This window comes from Poecilia reticulata, linkage group LG19 (genome assembly GCF_000633615.1).
Source record: "Poecilia reticulata strain Guanapo linkage group LG19, Guppy_female_1.0+MT, whole genome shotgun sequence".
Taxonomy (NCBI): Eukaryota; Metazoa; Chordata; class Actinopteri; order Cyprinodontiformes; family Poeciliidae; genus Poecilia; species Poecilia reticulata.
Window position 1 is genome coordinate 24,322,845 of NC_024349.1, and position 16,391 is coordinate 24,339,235.

The following is a 16,391-nucleotide window of genomic DNA, read 5'->3' on the forward strand; positions in this document are numbered from 1 at the left end:
TCATCTTAAAACACACAGGACTTTTTCATGTTAATAAATAATATTCATATAAAATGTGTGCTGGTAGACGCTCCAACAGATGTAGACAGCAGGACAGTTGCTTAAGTCAGACGTCAAAACATCGAGGCAGTCAACCGACAGCAAAATGCTCCTGAACAAACTAAAATACACCGAAGSTCACCGGGGGAACGTGCATCCACTCCAAATGGAAACCATTATTAACAGTTAGGTAGAGGAGAAAACAAAGTTGGAGTGGGCTAAAGAGAAGCAGGCATGGATGATTGGATGAAAGTGATATTCGGTGATGACTCACCAATCTGCATTGGTCTAGGAGATAATGCCAAAAGCTTTGCTCGTGCAAGGAAGTCCAGAGAGCCGTGTGGTGATGACTGCTTGAAGAAAACAAACATTTTAGCAGTCAGCGACGATAAGCAAACAGCATGTCAGGCGAAAGGCAAGGAGAAGATGGAAGTCATTACCTCAGCGGAGTTAATGCRCAGGTGGATGCTCAGTGCCTGGCACACTTTCCTCGTTATTTCAAGTGAACGGCGCTTCGAAGAAGATGAAATCATTTTTGAAATAATGATAATGCATGTTGCAACCAACGGAATGTTGCTCGAGGAGAGGAATATAAGCTCGATATGCGCTTCACGACACGGCCTGCAACCCTTGTGCTGATTTCCCATGGGACGTTTAAATGCTTACATCCAGCCCCACCCCGGGTCCAGACAGCACTCTGAGTTCGCTGKAGTTTACCAACACCGGCTGCTTTCCCCTTATATTWAGGGTCAAACCAGGGAGAGAATAAAAAACTAAATGTATGTTCACTAGCTAGAAGACTCATTTCTACATTTTTTGAAACTTTTAGCAGGTGATAGCCAATTTAGCCAATACATTTTTTTCCCTTTGAAATCTGTAAAACAGAAGTTTATCAATTTACAGCAAAGACTGAATGAGTTAGGTTTGCCATTTGAACCTTTCTTTAAGTGAAAAGCCAGGTTAATGTGGGAAGCATTCAGATCTTCAGGGGTTTTCTGCACAGACTGTTGGTCCAGAATTTTAATGTTTATTTATTGAGAATGTGCATATCGTTTAATTTGATGTAAAAAAAATTTATAAGAAATTAATTTAACTTACTTACATTTAACTATGCATCTGAATTACATTTGATATTGAAATTTTTAAAATTGACATTTAAAATTGAAAGGAATTATTACGTGTACTTTGTAAAAGAGCAACATTAACTTTGGCTGGTGTGTTTCCATAGCTACAACCTGCTCACAAATACATCTCGTCAAATCAATATAACCAATAATCAGTGATTTCATTTGAGATTAGTCAATTAAGCTTGCCCCRCCCACCGCTCCCAGATTCCTCCAAATGCTAAGAGACGGAGGTAAGCAATAACCAATTATCAGTGATTGATCTTAAACTTGGCCAACCAAATCTGGTTGGTGGCCCTCAAATTGTGTTTTGCTCAACCCCCTGGAAAATGTTGGACTAGCCCTGGTCACATTTAAAAGTGAGATGATTTCTTGTCTTAAGTCATCTTTGTCTGGCGCTTGGCGCGGAGGTTTGCAGTGATCGTTGGGGTCCAGGATCAGCTGAAAAGCGGCGAATGCTCGACGACACCAGAAGTTGTAAATGTCGAAAACATTGCAAGGAAAAAGGGGAGAAAAAAATATTTCTCTTCTCGACCAACGTTGATAGATTTTGTTTTATTATCATACATTACTCTTGCTGAAAAACACATGCTTTCATAAAATCATTTAACAAAATTGTGCCTTTACAGCTTTAATTAACTGATAATGTGCTGTGAAAGAACAACCAGTTCTCTGTTCTTCACCCTCTTCTCTCTGCTACATCAAACAGTTATTGGGAGTAATTCTCAGAGCAGCAGAGCCAGCCTTCCCCTCGCTGCCTCCTTTCCTTCCCTCCCTCCATCTGGCCGCGTTGTGTCGAAGCTCCCAGCATGGCCGACAGATAAACCTGTGTGATGGATAGTTGGTGTCACCATCCAAAGCTGTCCTTATCTGTTAACGCAGAGCTGATGTTTCATGTGGCGACTCTGTGTGTGTGTGTGTGTGGGAGCCGTCATATGTTTGCGTGAATCAGCATTTTTCTTCACCCACTGCGCTCCAAAAACACGAAACCTTAGCAAGTTATTCTTGGTCTAGTTTCTAGTACAATGTTAGCAAACATATGAAAAAACATGAGCTTTTAGAATGTTATTTTACTTCTGATTCGTTATTCTATAATTATTACATTTGTTTAGCATAAATGGTGGCTCGCACTTTCCAATTTTAGGTTCCTGTGAGTTCAGAAGGATGACAGAAGGATGGTTCCTTCAGTCTGTTTTGCGCTTGCTAATGTTTAGAGGCAAAGCAGAGTGAGAGTGATCATGGGGGAGTTTATGCCTGCAGTTGAGAGGAATGGTTACAGGCAGCAGTGGTTAAAATACCCAACAACCCTGTCTCATTAGGTTAAGTCGGTCTGCTGCTGGGTTTCTAAGGTTTTGTCCGTCCTGCCACAGAATTTCATCAAAGATGAAAGTTTTTCAGAAAGATAAACTTCATGCCAGTTCACACCCCTCAACTCCTCCACATGGGAAAAAATATATATTTTACATTAATTTTATGTGAAAAACTAGTGCATGTTTGTCAAACTTAAGAAAAGTGCTGTATGTTTTTTTTTTTCCATTTTGCTTCAAAATTACAATCTGGAACGTCTGTTTTCAGGACTTTGTAGCAGCAGCTTCAGAAATCACGGTTTTATACAGAACACCTCAAGCAAGGTCGGGTTGGATGAGAGTATCTGGCAACATTGGCTTTCAAACCGCAGGTTCTTAATGTAATGTAATTTATGTAGCACATTTTCAGCAGCAAGGCAATTCAAAGTGCTTTACAGGAATTAAAAGGAAATACAAACAAAATAACAAACCAAAGGAAAGAGCAAAAGAAAAAAAGCTAATAATGTTGATGCAAAGTATATAAACTAGTTGCTCCTAGTACGTAAGTAACTTCTAGTCTAATTCACTTTCTGGATTGGAAGAATAGGAATCTAAAAAGTAGTTGTTAATGTAGTTTTTCTGGATTCTAAGTTTGTTCTAATCTCTGTTCTGGGTTGCTAATTAAGTGTAAGGATGTAAGTATCCTCTGGACTTCTGGGTTTCTAGATAAGTATAAGTATTTTCTGGACTTTCTAAGTGTGCTCTTAATTTGTAAAAGTAATGAGTACTCCACAGTTTCTAAGTAATAATAAAATCTAGATGTTTCTGTTCTGGAAAAAGTTTTTCTGGAGTCTACGTTTGTTCTCATTCCTTTTCTGGGTTGCAATAACAGGAGTCTCTCTGCAAAATAATCTAAAAATCAATCTAAGAAGTATAATATTGGTCTAAATAGTGAGTACTCTGCAGTTCCTAAAAAATGAGCCAAGGAGTGACTCTGGATTCCAAGTTTGTTCTAATTCCTTCTCTGGGTTAAAAGTGAGCACTCCACAGTTTCTAACGAGTAACAATCTAAAAAGTAACTGATAAGTAGGATGAAAAGACTACATTGGGTAGGATATGGCACATATAGCAAGACAAAAACAAAGATATGCTGGCAAAGACGTTGAGGTCAGGGAGTGTTTGTTTGTAACTATGACGTGTTTGCAGATCAGCCCATGTCTCTCCCAGCCTGTTCTCCCAAACAAGTCTCCGATGAAGGTTGAAATATCAAGAGCAAGTCCTAGAATTCAGCCATAAGTTCCACCAGGTGACTTCGGAAGGGGTGAGTTAGCCGCCAAGGCCACAGGAAGCCAGATTCAGAATAAAATTCTTTTTAGATCGGGCAGATTTAAAATTTCTGTCTGTCCTCGAGTCATTAACCGGTACGTCTCTTATAGTTCGTCCCAATCATCCAAATTAGTGTGGCCGCTCCACTGAACCGAAGCTAGCAACTTCTCCAAGATGGATTCCACCCCGCTGGTGAGTGTTGAGCCCTCAGCTGGGCTGCAAGTCTCGTCAAGACTCGCATCCAACTTGCGTCTCTGTCCCACAAGATACAGTCCGAGCGTTCGCTAGCTTGGCCAAATACGTCACAAATTTGTCGATAAGCCAGGTATCCACAAGCTCCAAACAGCAGACATCCTGTTATGAATTAAATCCAGGGTGAATCCCGCTGGGTGTGTCCCCACAGGACAAGAGGGCTCTCCTGTGCCCAGTCTTCTCGATGAGAAAATTTGATCAATTGCATTGAGAGACCGGTTGACAAGATCTGTAATGTGTAGATTCAGAAGATGTGCAAAGAAAAGCTCCAAAAAAACAAAACAAAAAAAAAGAGAGCAAGCAGGGAGAGAACGGGAAGGGAGTGAAGCAGAAGAAAAAGCGTCCGCCTTCACCGAGAGCTAGAGAGAAAGTATCAACCGGATCAATGTGGGCTGCTTTGAGGAAAACCAACACATGAACATGCTTTGACTGGAAATATTCCACTGTAGCTCTGGCTGTAAGTTTGGAGCAGCAGCTAAGAAAAATTTTTCGGTGGCACAACTAACAAAAAAAATAAAAAAAATAAAAAATACGTTTTACTTACATGTATATATGTGTATGTACTGTTCGTAGTTTTACTTGATTCCTGTAAAGTGTGAGTGTTTAGAAAACTTACATATGATTAAATTATAATTATTATTATTTGTCCTGTTCACAATTGAAGCATTTTCTTGTACAATAAAAAATTACATTGTTGTCTACAAAAAAATTGTGGAGAAAAAGTACAGAATTTAAAACACCTTATAAATATAGCACAATATATATCTACAAAAACAGGAAAATAGTAATGCCTATCAAAAAATATACATATTTGTGTCTTCATTGAAGTAAATTACTCTTTATGGTTTTGTATGAACTGAAAAGCATTCTCTGGGAGCACCAGCATTTTGTCAGGGGTGGTCACAAGCCCCCTCAGCTCCCCCTCTTGGGAGCGCCACTGGACATTCAGTATTTTACAGCTTTTTCTTCATAAACAGACATTTCTTTAGCTAAATCCATCTTCCCATTGGCTATAACCAGCTAACTTTCCCCTGCTGAGGAAAAAGCATCCCTTGCAGCATGATTCTGCCACCAACATGTTTCACAGAGGTTCATGCGCTGCGTTAGTTTTCCACCACAAACAGGCTAAAAAGTTTTACATATATTTAAGTTTGTGGCTTTAAAGTGAGAAAACATGAATAGCAGGGCTAGTTGATGCACATCTATTTCTTGCACTGAAGCCCAAGATCTACATGTTTCTTCCACTCCAGTCCATGGGAGAGTTCCATTGTGACCCATAAAGTGCATTCAAGTTACAATAAACACATGAACTTTGACTGTACCAAACAATGGCAGCTCTCCATTAACCCCAATTTTTCTTACCCCCCCCCCCCCCCCCCCCCCTCTTTCTTTTTCTGCTCACAGCTGCCTGTTTCCATGGTGTCCAGAAACTCCTTTTTCTCCAGCTTCCTGCTGGGTATAAATGCTGTAAGAAAAAAAAAAAAAAAAAAAAAACTTCCAAGCTAGTTTTCCACATTGATGCACAGTTTCCTCCCCAACCAGAAGTGGCTTTTTGTGGAGAGGGCCAGGATGTTTTGAGGCACTCGCTCAAACACTCCAAGCAAATGGACACAAAGGAAAAAAATGCAATCAAGAAGGGAAAGAAAAGTGGGGGGAACAAAAAGAAGCATTTGAGGAAAGACGTTTACATCCTACAGGAGCGTTCTATGTGTTTGTCCCTCATAACTACCGATGTGCTCCACACTGGCAAGTACTGACAATAGTAGGTCAGAGTCGTGTTGTAAAAGCTGCCCCAGAGGGCAATAAAAGCCAACTCGCTCTGCATATTTTTCTCTTTTTTTTTGCCCTTTGGCTAAATTAGTAAAAAGAAAATAAATAAATAAAAGGAACAATGCAACCTCTCCATTGTTTTTAATAATGAGTTGATTCTCAAAGTGCTGTCCAAGTTGTGGTTTTCATTTTCCCATGTTGTTGGATGGCAGCAGACACACAATTAAAGTCATTATTTCATTAGAGCCTGCTGCCTGCGAGAGGGAATGAAAACGACCACAACACTCCCCTGCTGCTGTTTTCATGGCTTTTTGTTGCACACGCACACAGACGCAAACACACACACACACACACACGCACACACACACACACCTACACACACACGCACACCCCCCCCCCCACACAAATGCACCCAAGCAGACAGGGTTACTCATATTAGGAGTTTGTTTTAACTTCCATTTATTTTAAGAACTGGATTTAAACCTAACTTACACTTACCCTAACAGTAACCATCAACAGTATGATACTAATTAAAGCTTAATTCACACCATACCTCTAACCCAGCCTTGTCATTGGATTCCTGCGTTATTCTGCCCGATTCTCATCGTCCCTTCAGTGCTCCAGTCAGGATTTCTCCCATTTACTTGGATTCCTCCAGCAGATTTTCTACCGGGCCAATCAGCGAACAGAAGGAGGAGTTCGGAACGATGATGTCGATTCTCCGCTCTGTTTTACAGCTGTAGTCTGCCTGTAGTTTTAGCGATGGCAGTGGAGGGAGTGAATAAAGCCGCTCAGTCCATGTTGATCACGCTTCCAAATACTGAACTGACAATTTCCGTCAAACTGGCACATTACACACGTCACGGCCAAAGATTAGTGACTGGGTAACATCTAAAACTTCAACAGAGTCCATGCCTTCAGGAAGCAATTGTTCCTCAATAGTCCAGAGCCCAGACCCTCTATTCTAACTTCCAAGCATATAAGAGGGCGACCGCCAAATTAGGACAGGTATTTTTAGAATATTAAAGCAAGATCGCACTGGAAGCAGTCTGGTAAAATCCCCAGACTGCTCTATGTTCTATGTTTTGTCTCGAGAGGTTTAGTGAGATTTCCCGTCTCACATCTGAACGTTGGGGAGTGAAATCTTGTTGTGTGTGGTGTGTTCTGTTTGCCGTGTGGCTGCACACCACACACCGCACGACCAAACCCGTTTTAGCTAAGGTTTTCTGTCGTCGTGTTTGTGGTCTCTCGGGTTTCAAAAATCAGCCGACATCTTTAAAATCTTGCCGTGTGGACCGGGCTTTACTGAAAATACAAGAGAAGTATCATAAGTGGGATAGATAAACCCGTACACACACGCACACGCATACAAACACAGGCTCTCCTTTTCCAAAGACACACATACACAAATCAAATTTCAGGTTTTAGCTCGCCTTAGGCCTCCAGTGGGTCCTTATCACTAATCCTACAGCTGTGATTTACAGCGCAGAGTAAACCTGCAGAACTCCAAATGTACTTTTCTCAGTACCTGAACATACAGTATGCTAGCACAAAGTTGAAATAGTTGGAACATAGCCAGGTCGTCTGCTGAAAACTTTAAGGATAACATAAACAATAAGCTACAAATAAGCGGTTACCCAGGGTTATGAGCCGTGGAAGTAGATTAGTCGTTAATGTGATGCAACTACAGTTAAACCCCAGATTCTTTGTACTACCCAGCAAGACTCAGATTGCAGGAAAAAAAAGATGTCATCCATTTTCATAAAAAAAAAAACAACAAAAAAAAACATTTTCCTTTTATCCTAATCAATGAAGGAATCGTTACTGGTTTTATACCAATAAAGCCCTTTTGATAATTGCTTACCAGTTGTTTCCACTGGTGTTTAAACTATCTATATTGAGCTCCAAGTCTTTTAGACACTAAGCCCTGGTGTGGGCAGTCCAAAATATTCATTTAATTTTCAATCAGATGAAACATGTTGATAACATGAAGATTGTTTTTAAACCATAAAATCTGGCAAGAGTATCAATAATTTTAGGGCATAAATGTGTATTCATACATGAAATTCATACACTGGGAATTTTATTACACAAATTTATATTTCAAATTTATTTTTTTGTTTGTGTAATTGCTTTGATTATTATAGATTAGAGCTAATAAAAACTCTAAATTCAATTTCACATAAAACTGTTATTACTTCATACTAATAAAAAAAGCAGGCTTTTTACTAGAAAAATGGAATGTTATGGCCTAAGCAGACCACCGTTAACCACTTTCACAAAAAAGTATAAGCCACAAAAAGTCACTGGCAAAGAAGTAAACTGCTGGAAAATTGAGTGGGAGGAAAAAATGTGAGAAAAAGGATTGCTTGCAACAGGGATTACAGTTGCTTTAAGCTAATTGTGAAAAAAAAACCTTACCAAGAGTTTCATTCAAAAGGATCCAAAAGCCCTGCACTGCAGCTAGAGCTAGTACTTATTAAGAAATGTGAAAAGATTCTAATTCAAAGACAGTGATCCCTTGTTTTTTGCAGGGGTTGCGTTCCGAAAATAACCCGCGATAAGCTGAATCCGTGAAGTAGTTACCTTTAATTTTTACAATTATTATACAGCATGATTAAATACTCTACATTGAAACCAAAGAACAAAACCTGTTTTCAGGTCAGCGGATGTGCGTGTTCATCAATCGGGCATTAATGTGATCCAGAGTCATGTCATTAAAGCGTCTCCTCCAACCTGCYCCGCCAGATTCACAGCTGGATCTACGGCAGAGCGACGGATCTCGTCAAGCGAGCCTCTGGTCGGGTTTTGCGCTGATTCTGGCCAGTTTTTTCCAGCAGGCATTCAAAGTTTCAGTTTTCATCTCCTGAGTGGCTAAGCTCTGTATTACGTATATTTAAATACCATAACGTTATTAGCACACAGGTAGAGAAGTAGCTCGGAGACTGTTTAGCCAATCAGGGCGCAGAACACAATGCACTGTGAAAAAAACGTGTTGGCTCTAGTGGCCTTTATTTGAGGGTAGTTTGACAGGAAAGAGGGTTATGAGAGAGGGGGAAGACATGTGGCAAATGTTGCAAAGCCAGGAATCAAACCTGCAACCACCAGCATGAGGACTAAGGCCTCAATACATGGGTTGTGCTTTGCCCCTGCGCCACCACAGCACCTTATGCGTTTCCAATACATCCGTAAGAGTGACATCTTCTAACATTGACTTACGACAAAACCGCTTTTCTTCATCCACTGGGGATTAATTTCTGCTTCAAAAAACCGATCTGATAAGACGTGGAAGCGACTATTGTCGTGTTCAAGTTGTATAAGAAAAGAGTTAGTCTGTCAGCAAAGCTATTCAAACCTAAATTAGCATCTCAATGCTAAGCTCAGACATTCCCAATGCTATTCCTAGCATCCACAGTATCCACAGCACTATTGCAACAACCAATGACATGAGTGTTCAGGTGTTGTGGAAACACTTGAAATATAAATGGGTAGAACTTTGTTTGATGGTTGAATAACCTAAATAACTAGTCAAAAACAAGTGTCCAACTTTAGCATTAGCTATATGGTGGGAAAATAAACAAATGTCAGATTAACATGGTTTGCTAATGAAATAATTATAATATCTAACTAACTAAATAAATAATCTTTCTAGTCAGGATCATTTAAAGTTATAATAAAAAACACTGGCCATCTAAAAAAAAAAAAAAAGTTTATTTCTGAAACGAACGCCAGATTTGTTCATTGTACTCCTGATTAATGATGTTCGTCTGATTCCAGGGGAACTAAAAGCTGGCGGTGGAAATGGGAAAAGCAGCAGTACAGATGGAACATCACAATTCTGTGAAATGTGCTTCTCAATCTCTCTTCCTGTTACTTTCATGACAAAGACTATCAGCTAGAGCGAATCCCACGGGAACAACAACTGCTCCAGTCCCTGATTAGGACCACCTCAAAGGACAAGTCATACCCAGAGCTGTGCCAGACACCGCACCAAGAAGCCATATCCTTCAAACTTAAGAATACATGAGCAGCTTATGACATTTTTTAGTTTTTAGAAAATTAAACGGCTTACAATGAGGAATTCACTTCTTAAATTTAAAATGTTCCTTCTCTGTGGCAGCTTCAGTGGAAAAAAGCAAGCTAGGTGCCGCATTTGTTGCTAGCTGCTAAAGCTAGCAACAAATGATGATGCAGACACAGCATTATTTTCTTCTGTCAGAGCGTTTAAAGCTACAGTTTTCAACTTCTTTATCAACAACACTATGGACTAAAAAAAAAACCCAAAAAAACCCCTAACTTACAGAGAAACCAAGTTTCTTCAGGTCCAACGTGAAGTTTCCACAATCAGTGATGAATCAGGAAGCTGTGTCATCTGCTGGTGTCAGTCCAAAGCGCATCAAGTCCAGCGCCCACTTTATGGAGATACTGATTTCATTTTCCAGCAGGTGTTGGCACCTGCCCACGCTGCTAAAAACAATACGTGTGTTAATGACCACGGTATCGCTGCGTCTGATTGGCCAGCAGTGAAACCTGCGGAAATTCTATGGAGTATTGTCCAGAGGAAGATGAGCGGCACCAGAGCCAGCATCGCAGCTGCACAAGTGGCTGCTTTTAAAGCAACCCAGGCTTCCTGAACACCTCAGCAGAACCACAGGCTGATTGCCTCGATGCCGGGCCGGACTGACGCAGTAATTCATGCACAAACAGCTTCCACCCTGCATTAATTGCACATACTGTGCAGTGCATGGACATATTTTCCATAGGGTAGGAATTCATTATTTTGCCAGTCTTATGTAATACTCTAGTCTTCTGGTAAAGTAAATGAGTTTTTTATTTAGATGCAAGCTAATTATCAAAGCTTGCAGAAGAAGACTCGAAATATATGACTACATGTATTGAATTTATATAAAGTAATATGAGTTTCACTTTTTTTGTGCTAGTTCTGGAATAAATGATCTTGTAATTTAATATAAAGTTATTTTTTTAGTACTCACTTGTAATTAAATCATATATTTTCCTGAGATAAATAAAAAAAAACTTGATATGTCAACATGTCTTTTGAAGACTTGAATGTTTAATAAAATGTGATATCTTGTTTGGACAGCAGATGGCGGACTGGAGTGGACGCCCGGCTAACAGCGGATTATTCACAGAAAATCCACTTTTTATCCCCAAAAGCGGAGGTCAGACTATAGATATTAGCTTCCTATGTATTACTTATACGCTTTCAACTCTGCATAATAAAATATATTTGGTATTTGAACTATTAGAATAGAGAGTTCTAATTGTAGGAAGCTGCGAGGCCAATGCTAACTTTAGCTTCATTTGTGGATAACTGTAAGGCTGCTCTATTGGGGTACTTTCACAGTACTTATGAATTTATTCTTGGTAAAACATTTCATGTTTTACCAAGAAATGTTCACATTTTAGCAAGTCATAAGGAGATTTGTGTGTCCAAAATATGTTCTCATTTAAATGAAATGTTACAGTAAGACAGCTACACCACATGGGATGTGTGAGTGTTGTCTGGAATAAACAGCATGAGAAGATGGAAAGTAGCGTAATATTTTTTTCAGACAGTAAATAAACCACACTGGACATCTGTCCATCTTTAGCTAAATGTTAGCGGATATTTCTGTGAAACATGACTCCAAATTCTTTGTAGAAAATCAACCTCTTTCCTCCACGAGCAGTGATAAGGAAGACTGTAGATTTGTTAGCTTCTTCTGTATTACGATTTCCACTACGTGTATTAAGAATATTAAAGTACATTTTCCATTTAAATTATTTAGTATTCTTACAGGATTTTAACTATTTCAGAAGTAAATCTGTCAGAGTTGCACATTTTTATATTATAATGAGAAAGTTTCTCATTTTACGTGGTTTCTAAGTCGTAATGACTATAAAGCGCCAACACAAGGCAACTCACAAACTACTTCCTTTAGTATTTCAAAAGAAGAACAACAAATAAATTATGCATACAGAATGAGAGGCTTTAAGAACTCACCTTAAAATCTGCTGCCCATAACAACTCAAGACTAATATTACCCCAAAACAATATTGACAGGAACGGCAGAGGACACCTCAAGACTCACCGAGAAACATCCGAGGTATTTAATATCGCAAGATCGGACGCCGTGAGATCACGTTACACCACGACTAAAGCCTCGTTCTTCTTCTCTACCGAGCAGAAGACCAAAACACACACAGTCTGTGATTTCTAAAGCACATCCAAAGATTCTAGAGGCAGTAAAAAGCATCATCATAACTTTCCTTCATGGTAATTGATAGGCTGTCTGGGGGAAAAGGAGCATTCCTGTAGCCTGACTGCCATGTCTCATTTTCACTTATGGGACAGTGCCCTGAGAAGATTCAAGCTCGAGGGAAACAAAAGGTACGTATAAAGGAGAATGGTTGGGAAAGGCTACTCCGCAAGATAGTAGAAACTGAGCGCGACGATGCAGGTGATGTATGGGGGACTAACGGAGAAAGATATAGTGAAGGGGAACATCTTGCCAAAGCGGTAGCCTCTGTTTTTTTGGCTTTAAAGAGCAGAGAAGCTCTGCAGCTGTGAAATTTAAATCACGTTGTGGGAGAAGTGGACTCGGCACAAGTGGCTGGACACTGGGAAGTGTTTATGCGACCAGATGCTTTAGACATATCTGATCGAAAGACCATTCAGGAGTGTTCTTTCATCATATTGCATCATCCCGCAATATTTGCAAAGCTTGGTAATGCAAGACAGTGGTATGAAAATAGCAGAGCACCCCAAGGGGAGTATGAGTAAAACACTAGAGCAAGGGAATGTTAGTCATGCTGTTGCCCACAAAAGCCTTGAAAAATCATCTTCCAAAATTGTAGATTGTGGATCACAGACGCTTTTAAACCTGAAAAGCATTAAAGCGGGCTACTGAAAATGGAACTGGAGGACAAAACAAATAGAACATTCTGCAGTTAAATTTGTTTGAGGAGTCACTGAACATCAGAGTCTCCCAAAAGCATATTAACTTACCCGTCCCTGCTGAGGAATAACATCCCCACAGCATGATGTTACCACCACCATGTTTCGTAGTTCTGGTAGTTTTAGTAATGGCAGCAGAGGAAAACGTTCAGTCCGTGTTGACCACACTTCCAATTATTGCGCAATTAAAGTCTGAGCAAGAGGAATAACAAAGACATTTTATTGCTGGCGAAGATGTCCTGGCCTTACTCCACACGGGGTTGCTTAGAGCGAACGCAATTTCTGGTAAGCTTTATCGAGCTATGTCATAGACAAACGTTACCAATTAGGTCAAATCAGATTGTTTAAAACCTGAACAAAGTCAACGCTATTAGTAAGCAATCGTTTCCCAGTCGCCATACAAAGCAAAGCAGAGAGAATATCTGGTGGAAAAAAAGCGACGTGACGCTACACGGGGTGCAAATCTTCGAAAACGTGCGAGAAGAAGCAGAGAACAAGCCTGCTGGGCAGACCTTTGCTGAACAAATAACATTCAATAAAGTCAAATAAAACTCAGTAGGTAGACTAGTGTGACTAAACATATCACTTAGCAGGAGCTGAGCATAAGAAAATAAAGCAACCTCAAAGTTAGCTGTTACTTTCCCTTTCTCTTCACAGTCTCTTTGCATTGCTGCTTCAGGTTGGGTCTGAAAACTCGAGCTTTGGCGGTTAAAACATGTATGCAATTAAAAGTTTTTAATGTCTTTCTTCTGATCTTGGAGTACAGGTATTAAAGTGACAAAAACAACCCTCCCACATCAAGAAATATTGTATTGAACGAACGCACCTGTGGATCGTAATTCTGCTGTTGAAACTTCACATAATCCCCTCCCCCAAGAAAACAACACTTCTTTAATATTCTACAAGTTTGGTTAGAGAGAAAAATACTTGACCATTCCTCCTTAATTAATCTTTCCAAACAGTTCAGAGCCTTGAGTCATCGATTATGTCTTGACTTGTCTTTGGACTTAGACGGGCTTTGAAAGAACGTTGATTTTGAGTCAGGTGAAAAATTTCTGTTTATTGAAACTAATTGGCATTTCAAAGAATTGACGATGACATTCTCTCTAATAAGGTTTTTTGGGACTTTACTAAAACTAACAGGTGGATTTCCACATACTCACTTTTTGTTTCAGACCAAACTCACTTAGATTTGAGTAAAAGCCATTTCATTAGATGTGTGGGCTAAGATGGTGGAAAATGTTCTCTTTATCTTTACTTGCCAGCCTGTTTTCAGGCTCTGGATATGGAATAAGGTTGAGTTTGTGTGTGTCGAGTCGTCGTCGTTCTGATTTAGTTGGATCTTTTGGATTCATCGTTGACCCGTTTACCTCCAAGATTTTCGTTCGAATCTCCTGGTGTGTGTGTCCACTTCAGGATCGATAGGCCAAAACTCAAGGTTCCACTTATGAAACTCCACACAATTACAATCTTAGGGTTGCTATGGAGACTTGGTAACCTCAACATCTGATGCAGTTGTCTAATAGTGAGCTTTGGAGATTTTTTTCAATTTGATTAACATTTAGCACTGGAAGTGGAAGACATTTTAAATAACGTAAAACACAACAAATTATAACGTTAAAAAACTTGAAATAAAAAATCACAACCAACTGAAACCATAAATAAAATAGGATATGGTGTCTCTGCAAACAAAATTGCCCTTCACAAAATATTAATAATCAGAATGGAAACCATGGAGCTCATTTTAAGTGATTAAGTGATTAATTGATTAATTGCTTATTGCGACAGGTTTAATGATGACCTCATCAGGTATCTTTTGGTTCCTGCCAGTTTTTCTACATCTGTTTGGTTCTGTTGTGTTCTTTGTAACCTAGGTCTTAATATCATAATGTTTACTGAGGTAAATAGAAAAAAAAAAGCTAATACGTTAACTGGAACTAAATCGGCTGTCAAGACGTCATCTCAGTGAGAAAGTATGACATGTGAAGAGGGAAGCAGGCAAGGAAAAGGAGGAGGAATTAGGAATTTAAGGGAGGCAGATCCCCGCCTCCCTTTGCTGGCCTCTACCAATCCTCCCCCTTCCTCACTCAGGAAACATCCAGTGGCTTCGAGGAGAAACCAGATCGCTCATCTCTTGTCTACATGTTGTGCTGGGATGTTCCAGGCTCATTCTCCTGCCTATTAGGCTCCTCTTTCATTCCCAAACCATTCCAAGTCTTGGTCCGTCTTTTCTATCCCTTCCTGTCCGTCCGTGTCATAGTTTTGGCGTCTGAAGCTGCCCGGCTTCTCAGTGACAGCTCCAGCTGACCGTGATGCAATCAGCTGCTCATTAGTCATCCTGATGGACAGTTGGCTTTGTGCGTGTGTGCGTTTAGGGCGTTGAATGATTTCACTTAAAACCACAGTTAAACAGTGGCGTGATAGTTAATGCGTACATATAGGGGTCAGTCTGGAAGGTCAAAGGCCAAAACTGCGTCATAAAACTGTCATGAAGTAAAATGTGGCTAAAGATAGAGCTAAAAACACCAACCTGTCCAGTGTTGGAAAATTGAGTTAATTCTAGCCTGTCGAAATAATATGTTAAATACTAAAAAATTATTTAAAAAATGTTGGTTCAAGAACAGATAATTGCAGCCCCAAGCGGGTAATAACTTCTCCAGAAGGCCCTACCCGGTGCCATGAGAGCTTTTCGCACGTTGTGACTTTTTCCAGGTTCTTTTTATTTATTTACATATTTTTTGTGAATACCCAACATCTGTCATAAAGTCATATTTTGATTGTTCTTTTAATAAAGGGGATTTTTAATGCCACAAAGCCACATCACAGTGTAGCATAATTGTGATCAGATTTTTTTTTTTTTTTGTCTTAGGCCTGTTCTCGTTTCCTAAATCCCATCTTAACTCTCCTACCAATATTTTCTCAACTTTATGACTGGTTTGAAGTAAAGCCTATTAAAAGAGCTCAAGACAAGATGTGAGGTCTTTTGGCGACTATTAAACCAGATTCCCCCAAAAATGTACTTGCTACATTGTTTGAATTTAGAAAATAAAGAGCCCTTTCTAAACCATTAATAACTTGAACTTGAGCAGAATTTGAAAAAGAGCCAGATTAAAGGACTCACAACTGCTAAAACGTTGGTAATAAAGTATTTGGCAAAGCTAAATGGCCTTCAAGTCTTAGGAAAAGTTGCCATTTAGAATACAATGAAAACGTGTACAGGTGAGCTAACTTAAACATACTGCTTTATTTAGTCACAAGTTATCAACTTAAGTTTATCCGAGTTGATATTAGTTGCAAAGTTAAAGAAACATTTTGATGAAATTCTTACGAGGCCTGGTTTCCCTCAGATAGCTTGCTAAGCCTGGAGGTCAGGGAGCCAGGGCGGTCCACCAGCGGCTCGCCTTGTTTATACATGTATCCCGGGAAATACTTAACCTCACAGGACACAATAACTGGGGTTCTTAATGTGCAGTATATTTCATTTTCAGTTGGGACAGATTGAACAAAGCTGTCTTGTTCCTTACTATTGTTCAAAAACAGTGGTGGGAAGTAACGAAGTACAAGTACGTCGTTACTGTACTTAAGTACAGTTTTCGTGTATCTGTACTTTACTTAAGTAGATTTAATAATGGG

General features: G+C 39.6%; 1 long non-coding RNA gene across 1 annotated transcript in view; it reads right to left on the reverse strand.

The window, feature by feature from the left end:
• Positions 1-1,790: 1,790 nt before the first annotated feature.
• Positions 1,791-16,391, reverse strand: part of LOC103482040 (uncharacterized) — a 94,883-nt gene continuing 80,282 nt past the window's right edge. Inside the window, exon 3 of the long non-coding RNA XR_536382.2 lies at positions 1,791-1,989. This is a non-coding gene — a long non-coding RNA (uncharacterized LOC103482040). The remainder of the gene's footprint in view (positions 1,990-16,391) is intronic.